We start from the raw sequence: 21,220 nt of genomic DNA, 5'->3' as shown, positions 1-21,220 counted from the left end.
TTTGATTAATTAATACGAAATAAGAGATCACAGCATGCACTGGATCTGCTCGTGATAACCAGCATTAGTGGGGCCAAGCGGACRGGGGTGGCCATGTGCCCCCGGAACAGAGTTTGGTTTGTTGTTTCTCCGATGCCCATGCAATTACTTTTAATTATCTCTGTGGAGCTTAAAAAGAGTCATTTGTACAGCTCCTGTATGCGTGCCAAGCCGATCCATTTACTCCAACATAAATCTCTCATGGCTGCTACACCAGAGAAAGTATCTTCCAATCATAAAAATTCATGAACCAAAAAAATACAGATCTGTCAATTAAATTAATGCAGTGAAGAAAAGGGCAACTGATGCTGTCACAAAATACAACGAATATGAAAGTCTTCTGATAGTCAAAACCAACACCTACGCAGGCCTGGCGGATATCCAAGACGTTACGAGCTGGTACCTACATGTAGTAGCAAACAGCACTGGCCTCGTGCTTTGGCACTCCGACCAATTACCAAGTGATCTCAACCAACGTTAATTTATTAATGGGAATCAATGATGCTTCAAGACATTACGTACCCCGGTCACCAGCTCACCTGCTGCGGCCGCACCACAAATGGAGAGCTGCAGCCTCGGACGATCAGAGGTTGATGGAAATATTGTGCCTGCTAATGGCAGCACCTGCATGCCTCCGATTTCTTTTTCTTTTTCGTTTTTCCCCTCCTTTCAGGAGTAAAAGAAATTTGTTCCATGATGCATCATGGCCAGTGCAAGTCTGGACTGTTTGTTCCCTCCCAAATTAGCAGGAAAGAGAAATCTGAATCCTTTGCAGTCCATCAAGTTTATGTAAGAGTTTATATCAGATGTGATGCCTGCAGCAGAACAGGACTGGACTGGGCAATCCAAGAGAATACATCAAGCCCTCTGTTTTTTTCAAGGATTGGTAATTTTTAATTCTTAGGTAAGCAAATTGGGAGAAGGATGGTGGAAAGGGAGAAAAAATCCAATTGCAAGGAAAATAAATAGTTAAAATGAAGTCATGGGGAAAGGAAAGATAAGGAGATATCTCCGTGGAGGGTGCCAGCTGGCTCAGGAGGGAGCCCGGGACCATTGCTGGACGGATGGATGGATGGTTGGATGACAGTGTCACTGGCTCTCTGGAAAAGCCAGCGGCGTTTCCCAGCCCTTCCCGGCGGAGGCCTCCAGCCTCCAGCCCTCTGAAGAGCGCAACGTGCCACGGAACAGTTTCAAGACCAAGGTTTATTTTCCTTATTAAATGCAAAAGCCAAACAATAGGTAATTAGTACGTGAAGTAGCAAAGCCTCGATTTAAACCTCTCCAAGGGGAGAACGCAACAAATGGTCGCTCCCCCAGCGCGCTGCACGTCTACATTTATTTTCCCTCTTGCTTTGATCTCGCTTGAGCTAGGAGATGATCTACAAAACCGAGCAACTGACAGCAGCAAAAACCGAAGCCAAGATCAGCTGCTTCTTTTAACGTCCCCCCCCACACAACCTTCCCTCCTCACACCCTTTCTGACTACTCCCTGCCTCATTTCTTGGCTGCAACAAGGTGTAAGCCCAGGGGTTCCCCCGAAGGAAGGTGCTGAGCACATCTAGGTTACAGAACAGGAGATTCCCCAGGCACAGGGATAGGACGCGAGGTGCTGGGATGCAAACTCGGTGCTTTTTGGCTCCTGCCTCTTCGATAGCTGCCCGAAACCCATGGGCTGCCTGCGGCTTGGTGGTGCCGCTTGCTGCTGCGGCAGCGGGACACGGCCGGGCATGTGAGAGCTCCTCGGTGGAGCGTTTAGCTCCACTGGTGGCAACTGCAGGAAGGGGCTGAAATGGGGCTAAAAGCATCCAGCTTGGCGATCGAGGCGCGAGACGAGTGGAACGATCGTCAACTCTTCGCGGCTCAGCTAAGTACCTGCCAAACACCCAGGCGGCTTAGAGACCTTGTTGAGTCTTGAGTTTGAACTAGAAATCTCAAAAGAACGAGTCTTCGCTTGAAACCTCGATGCAGGCCAGAAACTCCCCCAAGAAAATCCATACGAGCACTTCCAGACCTAGCCCTTCTCCAGACCGAGATGAGCCAACAGGAACCGAATTAATAATGAAGAGGTGGCAGGACTCCTAGAAATAAACTCCTCTATTTTCACCAAGAAGGGACTATTTAAGTTGGTGTTCAGAGCTGGGTCAATTCGCAGCCTTGTCCAAGCCGAGGTAATGGCGCTTCTGATTTATGAAGCCGCTTCTCAGAGCTGGTGCTGGTTGAAAGAAGGGTAGATATACGGGGGAAAAGCTTTGGGACAGTGAAACACTGACGGGTGGGCTTGGCTCTCTGTTGTTTTGCACTGTCCGATCACACAGTTTTGCAGGAGCTGCGAGCATGCCAGGGGCTCTGTGTCCCCCAGGACCTCGCCATTAGACATGCATCCCACAGCAAGAGCAAGAAGAAGCCCTTGGCTCAGGAGGTGACCTGCATTTCAGATACCATATAAATAAGCATGTGAAAGATGCAAAACACGATACCCCCTGATTGCTAAACCCAGATGTATGAGGAACTTTGATTTGTGGTCTGAAGGCTCTTGAATCAAATATTTGTTATGAGAAAAATCTTGAATTCAGGCACTGAGGTGGCACACGACGAGCGGCAGCGGTGTCCCTCAGCCTCCTGCCAGCGGAGACGCGTGACTCCGCAAAAACCTCCCTGGCAGAAAGCAAACACGAGCGAGCGAGTGGAGAGCAGTGCCAGGCGTGGGACCGCTTCTGCAGCTGGTGCCCGTCACATCTACTCTTAAAACATCAATTAGAAAAATCAATGTTGTCATCAATTAAGCAGCAGCTGCAGCATTTCCCTTGCCTCTTCCTCCCCTASTAGCTCCCAAGCTCCCAAGAGCTTAGCACGGCATGGGCAACGGCCTTCGCACRGCAACGATGAAGTCCCCACCAGGATATTGTCCACTGCAGATGCCAGTCCAGAGACATGCCTCAAATCCTCGCTGCACGCTGCTTGAAGGAAGCAACGCGGCACACGTAGCTGGAACACACCTACATTCTCCACTCTCTTAGAAGTCCTCCTGCCTTTTTGGTTGCCACTCGCAGCAGAACAGACTCAGAGGAGCGATCTCTGCAAACCCCCCRGACCTACTGCACCCGTTGCAGAACCGAACATTTGCCCTGGGAGAGCTGAGCAAGCTCAGCTGGGCTCACCCCGGTGAGACGTTTGGAGATGCCTGCACAGGTGGACAGACGGGGACAGCTCAGCCATGCCTATGCCAGAGCCAGAGCACAGAGCCSCAAGCCAGTCTAGGCCTGTTATTCCAGAGCAGTGTCCCAATTACTAAATCCTTCTGAAAACTCATTCAGGTAGAGAGTCAGGTGAGCTACTGGACTGCAGCCAGACCTGAGCTCAGACATTTCTGCATCACGTCCTATTTTATACCACGGACATGCCCTTAACGGTCCTAACGAAAGCAATCGCCATGGACCTCAGCAGGTCTAATTGCAAGGGCCAGGAAAATTCATGTGTTTCCATAGAGCACCATCCATTCGCTTAGTACTTCACTGAAAAAGTAGCGTAGCAATATAGCAGGTAAAGGCCCAGCAAGAAACGACAAACACCCTCTGTTTGCGACCGGGCAGGGATTATCTGAGGTTAGCACTGAAGGCACAAGAGGATACGCAGGAATTACCAGCTGCAACCAAAGCTACAACATCCTGCACAATATCCGGCCTGCAAGACTGGCCGGCAGTAGATACTCTGCAAGGTCACTCAATGGACAAATATGAAATAACCTGCCTCTCTATTAAATTCTCCTCCTAAGCCCTTTCAGAGAGTCTATGCTTGGCTGCACCTATCTCATCCTCTCTTTTGAAAATCAAGCGTTTTGTCTGAGGGTTTTTTTCCCCTTCACAATATTTTACAGCTCCTTGTCATCCATAAGCGATCCGGAATTCTCCTTTGAATTCTAGGGTTTGATCAAGCCTGAAATTTAGATTTTGAAGATAATGGGTGAATATGAAGCTCACTCTTCCTGRGTAATTCAAGTCTTCAGAATAAATCATTCAATTCCTGTTTCTGTTGATCTTATTTTAAGGTGGATCCCTGAGAGAAAAACCCCTRATAAATTTGTGGCCTCAGAGGCTTCCTGTGGCCAAGATTACCCAGGCTGGAATTCAGTTCTAGTGACTAGCAACAGCAAGAAGAGATTCAGGTCCAGCGAGCTCTTAGACCTCAGAAAAATCTCCCAAAGTAATGTAAGGGGGTGTAGTACCAGAGAGGACATTTAATCCCAGCAGAAGAAAACCCCGCCATGGCAAGGGCTTGGAACAGTGGGTTCCCATGCAACGTGCACGTTTGCTATCTCTGATTGCTCTGCCATGTGCACGTTCTACCAAGCTCAACTGTCCAGCCAGGATCTGCTGTGCCCCAGCTGCCTCGAAACCAAGAACTCACGACAAGATGCAAAGTGAAGCAGCATCAGGAGGTGCAGTGAGCTGCGCTATCTCATGCAGCAAAGAGGTATTGATGCACTTCCTGGAGAGGACKTCAGCTCTTCCATCAAACCACTATTGAGCTTCTCTTCTTCATCTCCTTTTCTAGCTGAGGACCACCACAGTGAGCCCCTCCAGATGCAAATGCCGAGTTAGGAAGCCTAAGCAGTTTCAGGGACAGTAGACACTGACCTCCTCCTCAGTCCCTTCCTGGAGCATGTGGGTGGCTTTTCTCGAGCGGGCTTCACTGGCCCCTGGGCTTCCTCCCCGCTCCTCCTGCACACGCCCAACATGAACTAGCCCCTCACTTTCTATCACAGTCTTTATGGCCAGAAATAAAGCTCCCAAGCACTGCACACGCCATTACTCACCAATCAATAGCATTGATTAAATTATAATGGCAACTGTCAGGACAAAGAGGCAGCAGGAATTGCTAATCTAATTCTGAAGCAAGCTATAAAACTTTACCACCTTTTTTTGTTGCTTATGAGCATGCTGATGGCTTCCTGTCTCTTCCGCTGGCTAGCTCCATGCAATTTAATTGGATAACTGCTTACTGTCAAAAAGGGGRTATAAAGATTTTTTCTCTTGACTCAGGGAGACTCCTCGACCCAACCTCTTGGGCTCTGGCAAGCAAAGCTCCCGATAGTGCCTCCCCTGCACACAGAGCTAAATCTTCATTAGCTTTAGGTTGCATAGGAGCTATGAATCATGGCTGAGCAATGCAAAGCCTTTCTAATAGACACAAACAGCATTTCTGGGTTAATTTAGCAAAGAGTTAAAGRAAAGCTGACATGGAGTTAGTGCAAATAAGGTCGCTGCTGGGCACCGTGATTTTGCTGGAGGTGCAACCCCAAGCCTTTGGTGTCCCCATGTGGGAGATCAGCTGGAAACCCACCAGCGTCACTGTGCATGAGCACGTAAAAAGCAAGCGAAAGGATTAACAGATTTCATCTGATTATTTGGTAGGTTTGCATTTCACTTTTGCTTTCTCCGGATGGTGAATAATAAAAGCAGACGGCTCGATCAGCCTTGCTCCGACCCCTTTCCAGTGGCCGGTCCCCGTGTCCCTGCATGGCGCTGCAATGTCTGGATGCCACAGGCCACCCCCAAAAGCCAAACAAAGGGGAAAATCCATTATTCTAGCTGCAGGCAAGGTCTGCATGAAATTAATACTTCATGAAAACTCTCACCAACATTAGTTTTATGGTTTCTCTGTCTCATTAAAGAACAAATTCTGGATCTATAACACCTGAGGAYGTGCTGCTAATTCAAACGCTGCTTGCACAGAAATTTGTTAAAGGATTTTCCAGTTAATTTTGTTTGATTAGAGAAGCTACAATACAGTAATCAATTTATGAAGCCCATTAACAGGTTCACCCCCATCAAAGAGCAAAAAAWGTCCACATTCTTCATCTCACTGGTTCAGCACTATTAAATTTGAAATGAAAGACTGACAAACCTGCAGCATTTAACTGTTCCCTGAAATACATGCAAAGTYCTGTTTTAATTACATTTCCTGCATTTTGGAGACAGGCTTTGACTTTCTACTYGTTTCTGTGTTTTGGCAGAAGAGAAAAATTGGTAAAATATGGATTATGTCCATTGATATTGACCCTACTAATCCCATTGACTGACGAATTGAATTGGACAAAGCCACAGGAAGATATTCTTTCTAAGATGAGCAACCAAAAAACCTTATTGAACAAGGGCCCGGATCACCAGTCCCGCAGCCTCGTGCAAGTCTAGAGCCCGGCAGTGGGGCTGAGACCCCTGAAAGTTTCACTGTGGTTTCTGCCCCTAAAGCCTGCAGCTGTGACCTCCTSCTTGTCCAAGATCACAGGGCAATTCTGCAGCAAAGGCAGGATCCAAAACTCAAGGCTTTTGACACTCCAGTTCATTTCTCCCAATATTAGGTTTTTGGAGATCTTTATAATTAGTTTCTTTTTAATCTGAAACAAACCAAGAAAGATAAAGTAAAATGTTACTGTCTYGCTGCCTTTTTTTTTTTTTTAAGAGTCAAATCTAAGGAAAAAAGCTCTATTCTAAATATTTGATGGAAATTTTAAAACCCAAAGTAGCTGCAAAGAAAAGAAATCATAAGGTTCTGAGATGYCTGTGCTGAAAACCTGGTTGTCTCCTGTTCTCTCCCATTCAAATTGCTCAGAATCACCCAGCCCAAGTCCCAGAYGATTTCCCCATTGCCAGCTCCATACTCTTTGCTTCAAACATTGCTTCCTAGTTTTTTCCCTTGCAGCTCTACCAACAAAAACAGCAAGTACAAATATCGGTTGGATTTTTGAGTCAACAGCATTTCACTAAACATAGATGCACTGTGCCGTTATCGAAGAAGATGTAGTTATTGCAATTACTTTAAAATAGCAAAGGAACGAGTAGCAAAGTACACCCATTGCACTGAATGCAATGAAACATGGTCAGACCCGGTTCCCGACGCTGTTTAAAAGCAATAAAAACAAAGCATCTGGGCAGGTTGTGTGCCGGGATTTGCGTGACATTGCGTAACATGGGAACAGCACCAAAACGCATCAGCAAAATTATCTGCCCGTAAATCACAGCACCCAGCTACAATCCTTTTATGTATTCTGCCGCTTGGTCCGTTTTCCTCTGGCTGTCTAGACGGAGGAGCAGACGAGCATCTTTGCAGCTCGCAGSCGCTGTCCCGCCAGGGTGCCGGGAAGCCCCCGGCAGCAGACGCCCGTGTGCAGCCCCACGCAGCACGCTGCCGCGTTTTCCTACATAAACGCGGGCAGAACGTTTCCTTCCCAAACCGAGCGTGCATGCAACTCACATTAAAAAAAAAAAATTAGCATTGGCACCCCGCCCCACGAATACTAACGCAGCGTCTCCCGCTGCCTGCGGCGGGTGCGAGTTTTTCTGCCCCTGCTCCTTTCCCGAGCTCCGCAGGGAAACGGTGTCGGYGCTGGCGTGGGACGTTTCAGGAGGAGAGCTGAGACCTGATGGTCACGGGGTGGTACAGCTACTGCTGGGGGGGTCGGGCTCCGCCACCCCGAAGTCCACAGGAATTTGGGAAGTACGTGTGTCCCGTTAGGCACCGATGTGCGCTTCATCTCCTCGTTACTACAAAGCAAAATGCGCAGAACTGTGGCTYAAACAGGGATTTTTTCACAGACGGTGTTTCCCCGCCGTGCTTTGCCCAGATCCCTGTGTAATTCATCCCGGGTGGCCGCGGTCTCTAAGCCTGCTGGCTGCAGATATCGTTCTTCCTCTGTTGGCTTAAACCACGCCGTCAACCTGCGCACGGTAAAACACCGGGGCTTCACCCTGGGAACGGCCGCGTCCCAGGCGCAGGGCGAGGAGCAACCCGCCCCTGGAAAACGCGGGGCAGAGCGCCGGCGCCGGCTCGGTTTGCCCCGAGAGGGGCTCGCTGCAGCTCCCCGGCGGCCGACCTGCCTCCGGCCGGCAGCGCTSCGCCAGCGCCCGGACTCGCGTAGCTCTTTGCAGGGGCTCAAGCAAGCAACGGCTGCGAGACGAGCTGGGCTTAATTACCCCTCGTTAGGAAAGCAACGTGTTGGGCACCTGATTTGTTCGGTTTTGCCCTTATTTATTTTTTCCTAAGTAATGATGAATTGCCGCCTGCCCTTCAGGCTCCTACAGCGGGGAGGCCAGGGGAGAGCAGGGGGGTTTCCAGGAGCGCGACTCGAGCCGGAGCTCCGGSTGCCCTGGCGCCCGGCCCGCCTGCAGCACGGCCACGCTCGCGGAGCCGACGCGGGCGACCGCGCAAGGTCTGCTGCGGCGGGCGGGAGCCAGCGGAGAGGTGCCTTCGCGGGCACGACGAGAGGGAGACGCCGCTTGCTTGCGCCTGCGCCGATTTTGCAGCGTTTTCCCTCGTTCCCGCCGCCGAGCCGTGCTGGCTCCGCCGTGCCTTTCTGCAGAGGACAGCTGGCCAGCAGCAGCCCCGCAAACGGCGTCAGCTCCAGAAAAAATTCTGCCTTTCAATCAAGGTAGCCTGAATACCTCAATAATAAAATCTCCTTTCAAGATGATGTGATCAAAAGTGACATCGGAGAGATAAAGCRGAGGGGGAAAGAAGAGAAATGGGTTGTCCTGGCAACTGGCATACCTTTCCAGCACTCCGACATTATTGAATGAAATAAAATAAATGTTTTCTAATTAAATTCATAAAGGGTGGCATTTATCAGAGGGTGACCACTTAACATTTTGATGTAGAAATRGTTATTTCTTGCAACTGAAGGATTTAATAATGGCCCAGCTTTGATCTGAATGAAATATTCAAATCCTCTTTTAATTGAACAGCATTTGGGTTATTCTTATTTTTACTTCAAATGATAACGGCAGAAATCATGAATAAACCCTAAATCGGCCCCTCAGATTAAGCAGGCTTGGCCTTGAGCAGCCTTTTGCATGCTGTGATCTAATTCAGTGGGCTCCACTGGAATTATCCCGGATTTATAGCAGTCCAGGTGAGATGAATTCAAGCCCACTAAACTGTAATCTGGGCTTCACTGAAAACACCAAGTCTTCTACTGAGTACGACGGGCCAGGGACTTTATGCCAACAAGCCAACTGGCAGCCCGCAATCCTGCCCATCAGCAACTCAGCCAAGGTCAAGAATGGCAGAACTAGAACGACAGCCGTGGAGAAAACCTGCCAGATTTAATAAATCTTCTTGGAATCCAATCTTCACTCTCTGGGAATCGCTTGGAAGGGACGACAGCTGGGGCRAAGCTGCGCGCACGGAAAATGGGCGCCAACTGTGTGCCAGCCAGTGCRCGTTTCCCTGGAAATCCATGAGACCCAGGGAAAAGGAAGAGCAAGAAGCAGGTGTTAATCAGGTTGGGTTGCCAAAGGCAGAAAACCGCCTGCAAATCGGTGAGGACAGCTCGGCCCGCACAGGCGCCGCGGGACAACCGTCCCACCCGCCGCGTGGCTGGTGCCCCTGCGAGGCCGGCCGCTGGGAAAAGGGAGGAGAACTTCCAKGCATCTTCTAGGCTTTGAACTCCAAGACCTCTCGAGATAAACAGTCTAAATTAAGCAGCAATACTTTCCAGGCTCCCTAGCAAACATATCCATTTCGGGGCAGCCCTTGGAAAGCCAGGCATCCACCAGAGCAGCTCAAGGCACTGCAAAACGTTTTACAGGGACCCCAAGTGGCCTTCCACAGATTTAACCGCAAAACAAATGGCCTGCTCCAAAACTCAACTTACTTTGGAAAAGCAGACAGATCTTTGAGTGCTTCTAAATCTAAATAAATCTATGTCAATCACTGTACATACTGTACTGGAAAGCACAGAGCAAGCACAGGCTAGGAGGCAGGCATCTGATGAAATATTTATCATTCAAAAGCAACCAAAAACAACCACAAAAAGAGACTTTCTTTTTAAGGCTTCATTGCAATGTGCAGTTCCGAGGAGGAATAGTGGGAACAACAAGAATATAACGATGAGGGATAAATATTAACGAGAGTGGATAGGGAGACAGATGGAGCCTTCACCAGCAGCGAGCCGGCCGCTGCGTTAAGGRTAAGCAGCTGCCATTCCCGACATCYGCCAGCACATGGAAACTCCGGCAGGGAAACACCAGGAGCAGGGAGATAACATCAGGCATGCTGTGCCCATTGCAGCCGGCAGCATTCGCAAAGGACAAGTTTGGAGCGATGATCGGTTCTCCATCCGTGGTGCTCATTAGGAATGCCGGAGCAGATGAGATGACTCCAGCATCAGCCCTGCATCTGCTTCACAAGGCAGACCCAAATTGGTAATACTTGCAAGAAGCTGTAGTTGCCAGAAGAGACAAGTGTGCGGGAAGGGGAGAAYCAACTGGTTGGGAGGTGATGACTTGCCTCCAGAAGAAAGGAAGGGAAAGGGGGAKGGAAGGGGAAATGTTTTCACCTACRCCTCCTCCTCTGAGGTCCTACAGAGGCTAGCAACCTTACCCAGGTCACAGACTAAAGCAGACTTAATCGCTACTGGTAGTGCTGAAGGGCAGCAGAGAAGTGCAGGGAACCTGCTAAGCTGACTGTTGCATCCTGCTCAAGCAGGGCGCAGCAAGGAGCAGCCGGAGAGATGGTCGGAGTATCGCCTGGCAGCCTTTCTCTGTGCCCAGTGAGCCGGTCCCTCCTAGGTGCTCTCATGGTCAACACCCTTCTGAAACAGCTGCTGGAGAAAGAGGTTTCCTGCATGCAGACGGGTATCAAAGACGACTAAGGGCTGCTCAGCACCAGGGGACGCACAAGACCTGTGTTGCCACATGGTGACTCGCATACCACAGAACCAGGAAGATCAACCAACAYTGCTCTCCACGGATTACATTTGCACCACTAATTCACAGCTGAGCTGAAATAATAATCAGCACCGAGAGGGAGCAAGTCTTCCTCAAGAGGTGTGTTCATCTGTACGCCCATCTTCCTCGCTGCACACAGCTGCTCTGAGACACCTCTTTTCCTTCTAGCTGTTAGAAATCTGGACAGACTATGGACAGAGACTGACTTGCTTTATCCAATGAAATTCCACCTATCAGTCTCCAGCAGGTTCCACATACTTAATTTTCCTTTCCCTGCACCCCAGTAATTTTGTACTGCCAAGAGCCTACCTTCTCTTTCAGATAAAAATATCAACAGCAACGTCCTGTTCTTTGCCTGTAACAACACATTCACCTTATTTATGATCGTTCAAATASTCAATTAGCTTCAGTTTACTCATCCATGAGATGGGTATAGGATCRCATATCTACTTCACAGCTACCATCAACCACTAGATAAATTATTCATCATTTTACAAGGTATCATTAGCCATGCTCTTTCATACCTGGGAGTACACGCACATACAGAACGCTTCAGCCCATCATCGTTGATGCTCGATAGCTTTCATCTCCGTGAAAGCGATCCGGGCAGAACTGCCCCATGCTCTCCTGATTTACGAGAGCGCAGAAGTCTGATCACAGAAGGAGGACTCGGGACTTCTCGGCACTACTTCTAGTTCTGCTCTTGCTCCCCCATAGGACTCCGACCCTCTTGTGCCTCAGTTCTTCCACCTCGATTGCAGAGGTTTGATTTATTCACACCTACAAAGTGCTATCAAAAAAAAAAAAAAAATCACTGCATGGGAGGTGTTACGAGAGAGAAAAATATTATCGTGCCTAAAACCCATGGTGAGAGGTGACTTGGCTTTAACAGATTAGTCAATATTGCCTGGTGAAAAATACACCTTCTGATGGATTTCAGTGTCCGCTCTGCCTTGAATAGCAAAAGCTCTTAAGTGCTTACGCACACAGCTTCCCCCTTTGCAGACAATTTACAGCCAGAGCTGGTGGCTGGAATAGAGCTGACATGAGTAGACAAAGTGCCATGCCCCGAAGATGCTAATCATCTATAATATGCCTTTCCACTGCTTGCCAATGACACATTGCTGATACAGAGGAGATTTTCGTTCTGTTGCATTCATCTCAAATTAAAAAAAAAAAGAACTTTTTTGTTATTGTTATTACTGTACTTTCTTGGATGTTCTCAATTGATCCATTTTTGTTCAAACGCCTAATTCTCTGGTTAAAAAACAGCTTTTAGATGGATGAAAAAATTTTGACCAGGCTCACCACTCAAAGAAATGCCACGTATCTGACYGCAACGGAAAACGTCTGTCAAGGATTGTCATTAGACCTGTGGTCTGACATAATGAATTTGCATTACATAACGAGCTCATGGCGCCAGACTTTGCCAGTCGCTCTATAGGACTAAAGCTCCCAGGCAATTACAACAGACATGGAGGCACATTYTCCATTAAAGAAACGCACTTCTTCACCACTGTTACCCGAAAGCTGGTATTAAACAGGAATGCAAACTTCTTGCCTCTAACTGCCTTCTTCACRCTTGCAGTTTGCATCAGGATGGTGCTGCCTGAACATCAGGCCTGGAGCAAATAATTAATTGTGCCACAGTATACCAAAGACATAKTTTTTTCTTTTTTTCTTTTTTTTTTAGAGAACTGCAATCAAGAATACATGCATGCAAATATGGTTATATTAAAAAGATTTTTTTGGGAGATAAAATGATGCTTTCTACATTCTACAGAGAATTAGAAAAAAAGAATATAGTTATATGGTGACTGTATTTGTTTGTACTTGAAATGCAAAAGCCTCTCCATTTTTATTGCGTTTATTTTCAGTAGTCAGCGCTGAACAAATGGCAATGGACGTGGATGCCCTAGTGTAAATTCGCGTGGGCTGCACACGGGCTCGCTCCCTCCTGCACGCTCACTGCTGCACAGCCAAAGGCAGTGGAAATCACAGGAAAATTCGCAGCGTAGTTTCTTGACCTCTACTGATACACTTTGAGGACAAAGAGCCACCGAGGATTTAATGGCGGCTGAAGGGCTCTGCTTTCCCCCACCTCTGCCACTTGGCCCTGCAGCCCGGCAGGGTTTGGGGTTGTTCTTCCTCATTACACCACCCCGGGGCRGTCACACAGGGAAATCGTACGCTCCACAATATCGTCATTTCTGTCCAAGAACTTTGCACGGTGTCAGTCGAATTGCTGCATCTCAGCAGGCCCAAGGTTGATACCCATCATCTCCAGTGTGGTGGCACAGCCACCGCCGGGGTGGGAAACAGCCTCCCAAGTCCTCCTGGCCCAGCATCCCAGCACAGCTCCACAGGGCCCTTCAGCCAACACCACGGACGAAAAACAGGGACAAGACTCCATGGGATGCCACCAGGTCCCCAAACTGACCACCAGTGAGAGCACCCAGCGCTTCTGGGGTTTACAGGTGAACCAGACCCTCTGATTTCACAGGGAGGCGACAGGGACTGCTGGGGGCCGAGGCTTGCCGTGGACCCCCTCGGCACCAGGTGAGCCACCCCAGCAAAGCCCCGGCGCTACGGGTGTCCTCACCTGCTGCCCAGCCACCAGCTTGGACCCAGGAGCCCTGGGCCTCCCGCAAGAAGAAAGAAGTAGTGGAGGAAAAAAAAAAAAAGAAAGAAGAAGGAAGGAGGGGATAAAAAGGAAAGAAGAAAGAAGAAGGAAGGAGAAAAAGGAAGATGAAGGGAAAAAAAGGAAGAAGGAAAGAAAAAAAAAAAAGGCAGCCCCATTCCGCCGGCGTTCCTCCCCGAAGCGCACGGCTGGCAGCRCGGGCGCAGGCACGGGCTCGGCGGCGGGGAGCCAAGCCGAGCACGAGCAGGGAGCCCAGACGCAGCGGCTGAAGGGGGCTGCAGGTTCTGCGCTAAGGGCAGTGCTTGGCTTGGGGTGAAAAACTTCTTTTGCAGCGAAAGTTAACCAGGGAAAAAAAAAAAAAAAAAAAAGCTCCAAACTTGCATTAGCTATAGGAAAAGGGCCTAYGGGTTCGATAGCCTGACTTAAAATTATAAATTACCCTGCCTAACTTAACGAGGAGCTTTATCAGTCCATGCGCGGCTGTGGCGAACGAGGCAGCCCGGGTATTAGTGACTCCTGTTGCCATGGGAACCTCATCACTAGGAAACTCGGGCACCGAGGGTAGCGAGGAAACCCCAGAGATTCATTAGCAACAGGTTCCCATAGCAACCGCACTAAACTCATTAATAATTCTCCCTTCCTTCCTTCCCCTCCCGAAACGTCCTTCCTTCCGCGCGTGGGTGCGGAGCTGCGCCGGGAGGGACGGGGACGGGCTCGGCCGCGTGCCGGAGCCCGAATCCCTCCTTTCCCAGGGTGCCCGACTCCGGCTCGGCCGCCCGGACCTCGGGGGCTGTTTTAACCCATGGTGGGAAATAAAAGTGAGCGAGCAAGGCGGATGCATCCTGTTTGCAGAACAGCGTCGCTCGAAGAGCTATTCAGTGACCTGAGAACTGTTGCTAGAGGGTTAAAAAAAAAAAAAGAAATAAAATTTAAAAAATTCCTCTGGYGAGACAGGCAGGTCCCTCGCGAGCAAAGGATGCCCCGATATTCAGGTCCAGTCCGGCCATTTTCTCCGCCGTGCTGACCCCGAGCGGTGCCACCCGTCCCCGCTACGCATCGCCCGCCGTTGGGACCGGCTTTCTGGGTTCGAAATTCATTTGACCTGGATTCGGGACAGCAATGCTGTTCCTAAAGCGGGAGCGGTGCCGCAGGAGGTAGCTCGGGCGAGACGGGTCAGCGTGGCAGGGTACCGGCAAACCACATCCGCGCGGTCGAGTGGCACAGGAAACCCCGTCTGCTCACAAACGTTCCCGTTTTTCCAGCCGAGAGGAGGTTGCCTCRTTTAGACCCCCTGCTCTCTTCCGCGGGGCACCAGAAGTTTAAAGGAAGACAACAGCTGATCCCCGGAGCGTAAATGCTCCGGGGCCGAGATGCCACCTTTCCATGCCTACCATGGCTTGTGGTCTCCAGCCAGTTCCCCCAAGCATGGGCAGCTCGTGCCCACCCCATGCACCAGCGGAGAGAGCGGGGGGGGGGAAAACATCAGGTTAGCTTTCTTTTGCTAATATTCTGCACACGCCCTCAAATTGAGGGGCTCTAGTATTTGAAGAACAGCCCAAAAGCTAGCGTTGAAAGTACAGCTAACATCAAACCTGCTCCTATTATTTTTATTTATGGATTTCAGTGAGACATGTCACAGGACAGTTGGGTAAGACCGAGTTAGGTGTTTTGGAGGCCTTCAAAGATGATTGCTATTCCTTTCAAACCAAAATAACATTGAATTAACTGTAATAATAGTATAATAACAGAACAACCCKAAGGGCAAACTGTATGGCTTTCATTTTTCCTCATTTGCTTGTTTGCCTTACATAAATGAGATATAATCTCCTATGATAAACTAACGAGAATATCAAACTAATCAAACCAATTGTAAGGTTTTTATCTTGGCAGTTACAAGAAAAACTCTCTGGCAATATCAACCAAATCCATTTCACCTAGAGGTCTCATATCCCAGCCAGCTGCTGTCAAACTTCCAGGAGAGGGTTATTTCCTATCCCGCTAACCTAATCTCTCGTTTGGAAGTGAAATCATAACACGGAGGACATTTGGGCTGAAAGAGCCCCCAGTGCTGGAGAGACCCTCAGCTATTGCAGACCAACATACTGGTGAGCAACATGCAAACTCTTTGGTGTAGGCGAATAGCAGAATTTATTAACCATTTGAGCCTGCTGAGATAAGGCAGATACCTGATAAAAATCAATATAGATCCAGCCCTGCAGATGTTTGTCTCTGCTTGCYACCGTTAGGGCGATGCTTCCAAACTTCTCCATCTATAACCCCTTTATCCGCRCAAGGAGCTACCTCCAGGTTTGGGACCACAATTGGGAATCTCTGTGCTCCAGCAGCGGTTTATATGTATATCCAACGCAGCTACACTGCAAGGTTTCTACAATTCCAATAAAATCCTCCAGCAATTTTCAATTCTCTGAACAGCAACAATCAAACAAATTAACTGAAGAACACTATATTCACGACGTGGATGTACCCCAGAGCCCAAGACAGAACGGGATCCCATCACACTAGGTATTACACAAACACCGACTAGAAAGACAGCACATYCTCCAAAGAGCTTCCAAGCTAAAATTGTTTATTATTTTAATAAGTCTAGTCCCAGACGTTATAAAATCTAGCATCTTCACGACTCTTCCATGTAGCAATTAAATGACAAATGCAAGAACCTACTTTAGAGCCTCTCTTTACGGCAACTGCTTAGGATACTATTAAGCTTCATCTTAAGGCAAGGAGCAGAAGGAGAAGGACAGYAGTCAGCAAAGTACCGAGCTACCACCAGGAAGCCCTTCATGTCAATACGCTCTTAAATCTGACTTTCTTTTAATTCCATCTTAACAGGACAGAGTCTTTTTTCCATCATGTGATGGGTCAAAAATACATATACTTTTTAGAACGTGATCTGGACAGAAGGAGCAAGGGTCAGGGAAAATGCTTTCATTATTCACCATAATAAGACTGTGAGACTTGTACAAGAAAGATATTAATAGCGCTCATGGGGGAGTTGCTTGGCTCGGCGCTGCCGCCAGCCCAGCTGCTCCATATGAAAGCAGGCTCGTGGCAAGAGGCACGTGCTGCGGAGCGCCGCGAGCCGCCGGACGCTGCGCGGGATGCTCTGTGCCGCGTGGGATGCCCCCGGCACGGCCAGGCTTGCACTGAGCTTGCCGAGAAGCCCCAGTCCCGGTGTGGTGCCCTCCTCTTCCTGCACAGAGCACTCCTGTCTAAGGGATGAGTAAGGGGTCCTGGAAGGTCTTCCCACGGCACTGGACAGTAGAGATGAGCCTCCTGCCCTGCCCGGCCACTCACAGGGGGTTTTTGCATCTTTCCAAATGGTGTTGGGCAGGCCAGACGACACAAGGCGGGCTGCCCGCAGCAGGGCTCGCTGAACCCAACAACCACCTGCTGCAGGGTACAGCTGTAATGACCCAAACTCACCTGCCAGCAGCAGCGATGACCCATTTTAGGCAGTGATTTCCTCTCATTTGCTGCTCTCAGACCTAACTGCTGGTCCACTCGCTCCTTTGAAGCTAGCCAATGCAGCGGATGAAATGGTGTGAGGATGCAGGGTGAGGCACACTAAGATGCTGAAAGCGTAGTAAGGCTTATGTACCAGCGTCTTTAAGGGCTGAAATTCTTCTGAAATCTGGGAAAATCTACCAAACATTCATACCTGGGATGTAGGATCAGCCACTTAAAATGCATTTTTGAGAGGCCTTTCTTGTGCACTGTCAAATCATCAAAGCTGGAGAAGGGGTGTCCCAAGATCTTCAGACATTCAGGAGTGTTGTGTCTGCGAACCCTGCTCCGTGTTCCCCCACGCTGCTCCAATGTATGAACGAACTGGGGACCCACTGATGGGAAAGGCACGCTGTTTAGTAACTACTGCTCAGAAGAAGATGAATGCAGCAAGGTTAAAACCTCCTGGAACACTTTATAGTCATAAAGAACTTCCGGGCATAAAAATAATAATAATAAAAATAATAATAAAAAAATGTTAAATCATTGTCACCTCCTGGTGAAATCCARGTTTAATGCCAGTCATCTCTTCTTGGCAGATTAGAGCCAAATGATACTCCTTGCTTCAAGATGATGGAGAAGACAAATGCTTTCAACAATGTGTTCTCACTTTGCAGATGTCCAACCCATCCAAAGATGAAACACCACCACTGTAAAAAACCTCAGGGTCACGGACAGAAAGGAGCTCAGCTGCTCCTTCTCTCCTGTAACACATCCAGCCAGAGGTGGCAGWGATCCCACAGACCTTTAAGACGTGGAGTTTGCACTTTAAAAGATAGCAGAGAGGCGAAACCGTCCCATCAATCAAGTCTCTAAACCTCTCTCAGCTCTGGCACGCGTGTGCTGTCGAGGCACACGAAGAACCCCAGGAGAACATGCCCTTCAGGGAAACGCAAGGTGTAAAATTGCAAGATGTTTTAAAGAAGGCAGCTGTAGCCTAACACATTACTCTAATAGTGGTATCRCTCTAATAGTGGTGGTGAACTGGCATAACAAGTGGAATTAAAAACAACTTACCCTAGGTAGGATTAGACTAGGGACTTTGAACGCTACTTGTTACGTCCTATTAAATACTGCTGTTGGGTTAATATGKGTCTTTGGAAATTGTAGTGTTGTAMTACCGCTAGGGCCTTGAAAAGTTCAGCTTTCTAGGGGATCATTTAACGTACGCGATCCAGAGCAGCTCAGAGAAAGGGGTGTCACGCCGACTACAGAAAAGCAGCCACATGGGCAGGCTGAGCTATTCCAATGCCTTTGCTCCTCCACGCTGCTGAAGCTGGGAAGGTCATTAAAGAGGTGATGGATGGTTGAGTGACCTGAGACAAATCTCTGAACATCCCTAGAGTGCCAGGCTATTCTCACCGCAAACTTTACGGGGCTCCATCATGCAATGCCTCAGTGCCTTGGCTGGAAATGGAGATAACACTACGAGCTGCTCAGATGCCGGGGTCATGGGCACCATGCAAGGTTTGCAGGCAGGTAGATTTGAAAGAAAGATGGCCACAACATTGCTTCCTTTACAAATTTCTGCTTTTTTCCCCTTTCTTAATTAAAAAAAAAAAGGTTAAGGTTTTTATGAAGAAAAAATATCATCCTGCAACATTCTGGGTTTTCGCTTAAGATTTTCTACCTGCAGTAGACATAAAATAAGTTTTGCTTTGCAGGGTTAATTTTGTAAAAGAACCTTCACAAATTGTCAGCAAATAAGTAACCAGAAATGCCTGTTCCGATAGAGCCATTTTTCATAGTTTCTGCTCATCCTCCTTGTCACTTCACAAACATGAATATCTTGACGAAGACATTTTGAAGGCTGCCTTCAGAACAATGTCACCTTGATGAAATAAGTTGATAGTAATAATTCTATCCCTGGGTCAGTTTTTGCACCAAACATGGCACATCAGCTCTAGGTAGTGTCCTCTTTGTAGCCACAAGTGATATATGGAAAAGATGCAACCACAACTTGCAGCACCCAGGTCTTCCTTGGACTGATGGATGATCGTAGCCATTAGCTTCTCCCAGGATAAGGCTCTCAAGTGGCGTGAGTGTGGTGCAGCTGCCTTCCCTGCCAATTAAACTTGCATAGATTTCAAGCCATGGAGGATCTGTCTTCTTCAGAAGGACTTTCTTAGATTATTCCTCAAATGCATGGTTTGAGAGACTTTGGCTAATGGATAGAGTGACTCTCTGCACCTTTGCTACCAAGACGGTGCTTGTTCTGTAAGATAAAGAACTTCCATTTCCAAAGCTGTAAATGTGGTACCTAGCACTGGCTACAGACCAAAATCCAACTTGAAATAAGTTGGCTTTTAGAGAAAAAAAGAAAATCAAGGTATTTTAAGTCTTTGGATAATTCGGTAATTATTTTCCTCAAAGACAGTATTTTATCTGCAGTATCGTGAGACGAAGAAATTCCATCGGACTAAAGCAAGAGTTAAAAGTGCTGCACAAACTGTTTCAAATTCCCTCAAATCACTCAATCTCTACAGTGTGGCTTCAGGAGATGATTTAATCTTTCAGTGTATAAAAGGCCTATAGACCTCTATACTGAAAAACGGAAGGAAAAGCTGTGTCCCTTATGAGCTCTTTCACATCTGACTTCATTAATGAGCTGCACGAGAAGGATTTTTCAGAACACCAAAACAATAGGAAATAARTTTGCAAAGAAGTGGGAAGATGATTCCTTCTCTGTGTGCAAAGAAGGAAGACCGCTCCAGGGAAAGATGGACTTTAAGATTGGCTGAAATGTGAAGAAGGCCAAATATTCCCACTTCTCTTTAAGCAAAGTCACCAATGCCTTCMAAGACCTTCAGCACTTTGCTGCAGTGGCTTCACGAGGAAGCAAGTCCAAAGCCACACGGCGGAACCGAGAGGCAGGGTTTCACTCCAGTGATCATTCAAAAGGAGGTTATGGCCTAAAACTCTCCAGTCAGAGATCCCTAGGTACATAGTTAAAGACTATCTGTACCAAATTTTCAGCAGTCTTGAACTTTCGTAAGTCAACAACTTCTGCAGATGTCAGACCGTGGAATAAAATAGAGACCAATTAGACCTGGCTCCTGAAACAGGAACCTGAAGATCACTAGCTCTTAATAAAACTTGTTGCTTTCATGTTCATCATTCTTTTACAGATCTAAAAAAACTTTATATCTGTGGAACAGGCACAAAACCAGCCTTTTGGTCAACATTTACACATTTTGCCTGAAAAGCTCTGTACCCCAAAGCTTGATTTGTTTTTTTCCCCAATAGGTACATCGCTTGGCCCAATGAACGAGGTAGCATCTTTTAGTCTTGCCTCACTTACACCCTTACACCACTATGACTACAGCCACACTCTTATTCAATAAAACAGCTTGCCTTTCTCCAAGAAAACAAATGTTCAAATCGATGCACTAGGGAAAAAAAAAAAAAAAAGCCAAAAACCCATAGCTGCAATAGCAGTTTAAAGAGTAAACAAACTCCACAGCTCACAACGGGCTCTGAGATTTAATGCAGGCTCCTCCAGCCCACAGCCTGGCCGACATCCACTTCCGAATGCCTCGTGCAACTCGCTGTCCAAGGAAAATCAATGGGGGCATCGCGCTCGCTTTTGCACACAGGTCCACCTCAATGGCACAAATGGGAGGTGCCAAAAGCCTGGGGAAATGCAAATTCGAAGCAGTACATCAGCACCTGCAAAAGTGGCTACAGGGGATGGCGGCAGCAAGACATCTTCAGAACTGTTGCAGACCTCCCAGTGCTCTTGCAGAGCCTGGTGCAAAGAGGTGACAAGTGAGAAGCAATGTCTACGCTGACTTTCCTAACCTTTCCTCYCCTTCAAGCCATTCCTTTGAAGTTATTTTAGCTTAGATGCTATGCACTGAACGTTGCTCAGCATTGATTTGCTCTGCAATGTGGCTGTAAGGAGAGCAGATCAATTCAGATTAGGTTCAGCCTGGTGGCTGTAAYGCTACCTTGCAAGTTCACATCAGGCATTAACAGCAGTATAAAAGGGAAAGCTTTGTGGGGAGCAAGAGCAGGTCAAACACCCCCAGCAGGAGGAGGCCAGGGTGGAAGCAACCTGTTGGARGAGCTTCCAAAAAGCACTGGGATCTGCAGGAGCTTTGCTCCACCTGAAACAAGGTTTCTCTAGGTTTTGGTGCTAGCTTTTGGTTTAGAAACTCCCTGTTTGCTTTCTCCTAATTTTACTTCTTTCTCTTTGTGATCCAGAAGCAGTCTGGGCCAAATACRAGCTCTGGTCTAGTAACGCAAGGCACAAACAACCCCCAAGCCCAAAACTCCCACTGATTTCCAT

At 48.1% G+C, this 21,220-nt stretch overlaps 1 protein-coding gene across 1 annotated transcript in view; it reads right to left on the bottom strand.

The window, feature by feature from the left end:
* The window catches only part of LOC146597543 (voltage-dependent T-type calcium channel subunit alpha-1H-like), a 197,849-nt gene extending 180,923 nt beyond the window's left edge, over positions 1–16,926 (bottom strand). The window contains exon 1 of the mRNA XM_085301956.1: positions 16,849–16,926. The gene's annotated coding sequence lies outside the window, so the exon portion shown is untranslated. The remainder of the gene's footprint in view (positions 1–16,848) is intronic.
* Between the last annotated feature and the right edge of the window lie 4,294 nt (positions 16,927–21,220).

This window comes from Rhea americana, unplaced genomic scaffold (assembly GCF_003343005.1).
Source record: "Rhea americana isolate MKP2758 unplaced genomic scaffold, rheAme1 scaffold_181, whole genome shotgun sequence".
NCBI lineage: Eukaryota > Metazoa > Chordata > Aves > Rheiformes > Rheidae > Rhea > Rhea americana.
Note: the sequence above shows the minus strand (reverse complement) of the source record. Positions and strands in the feature narration are given on the sequence as shown.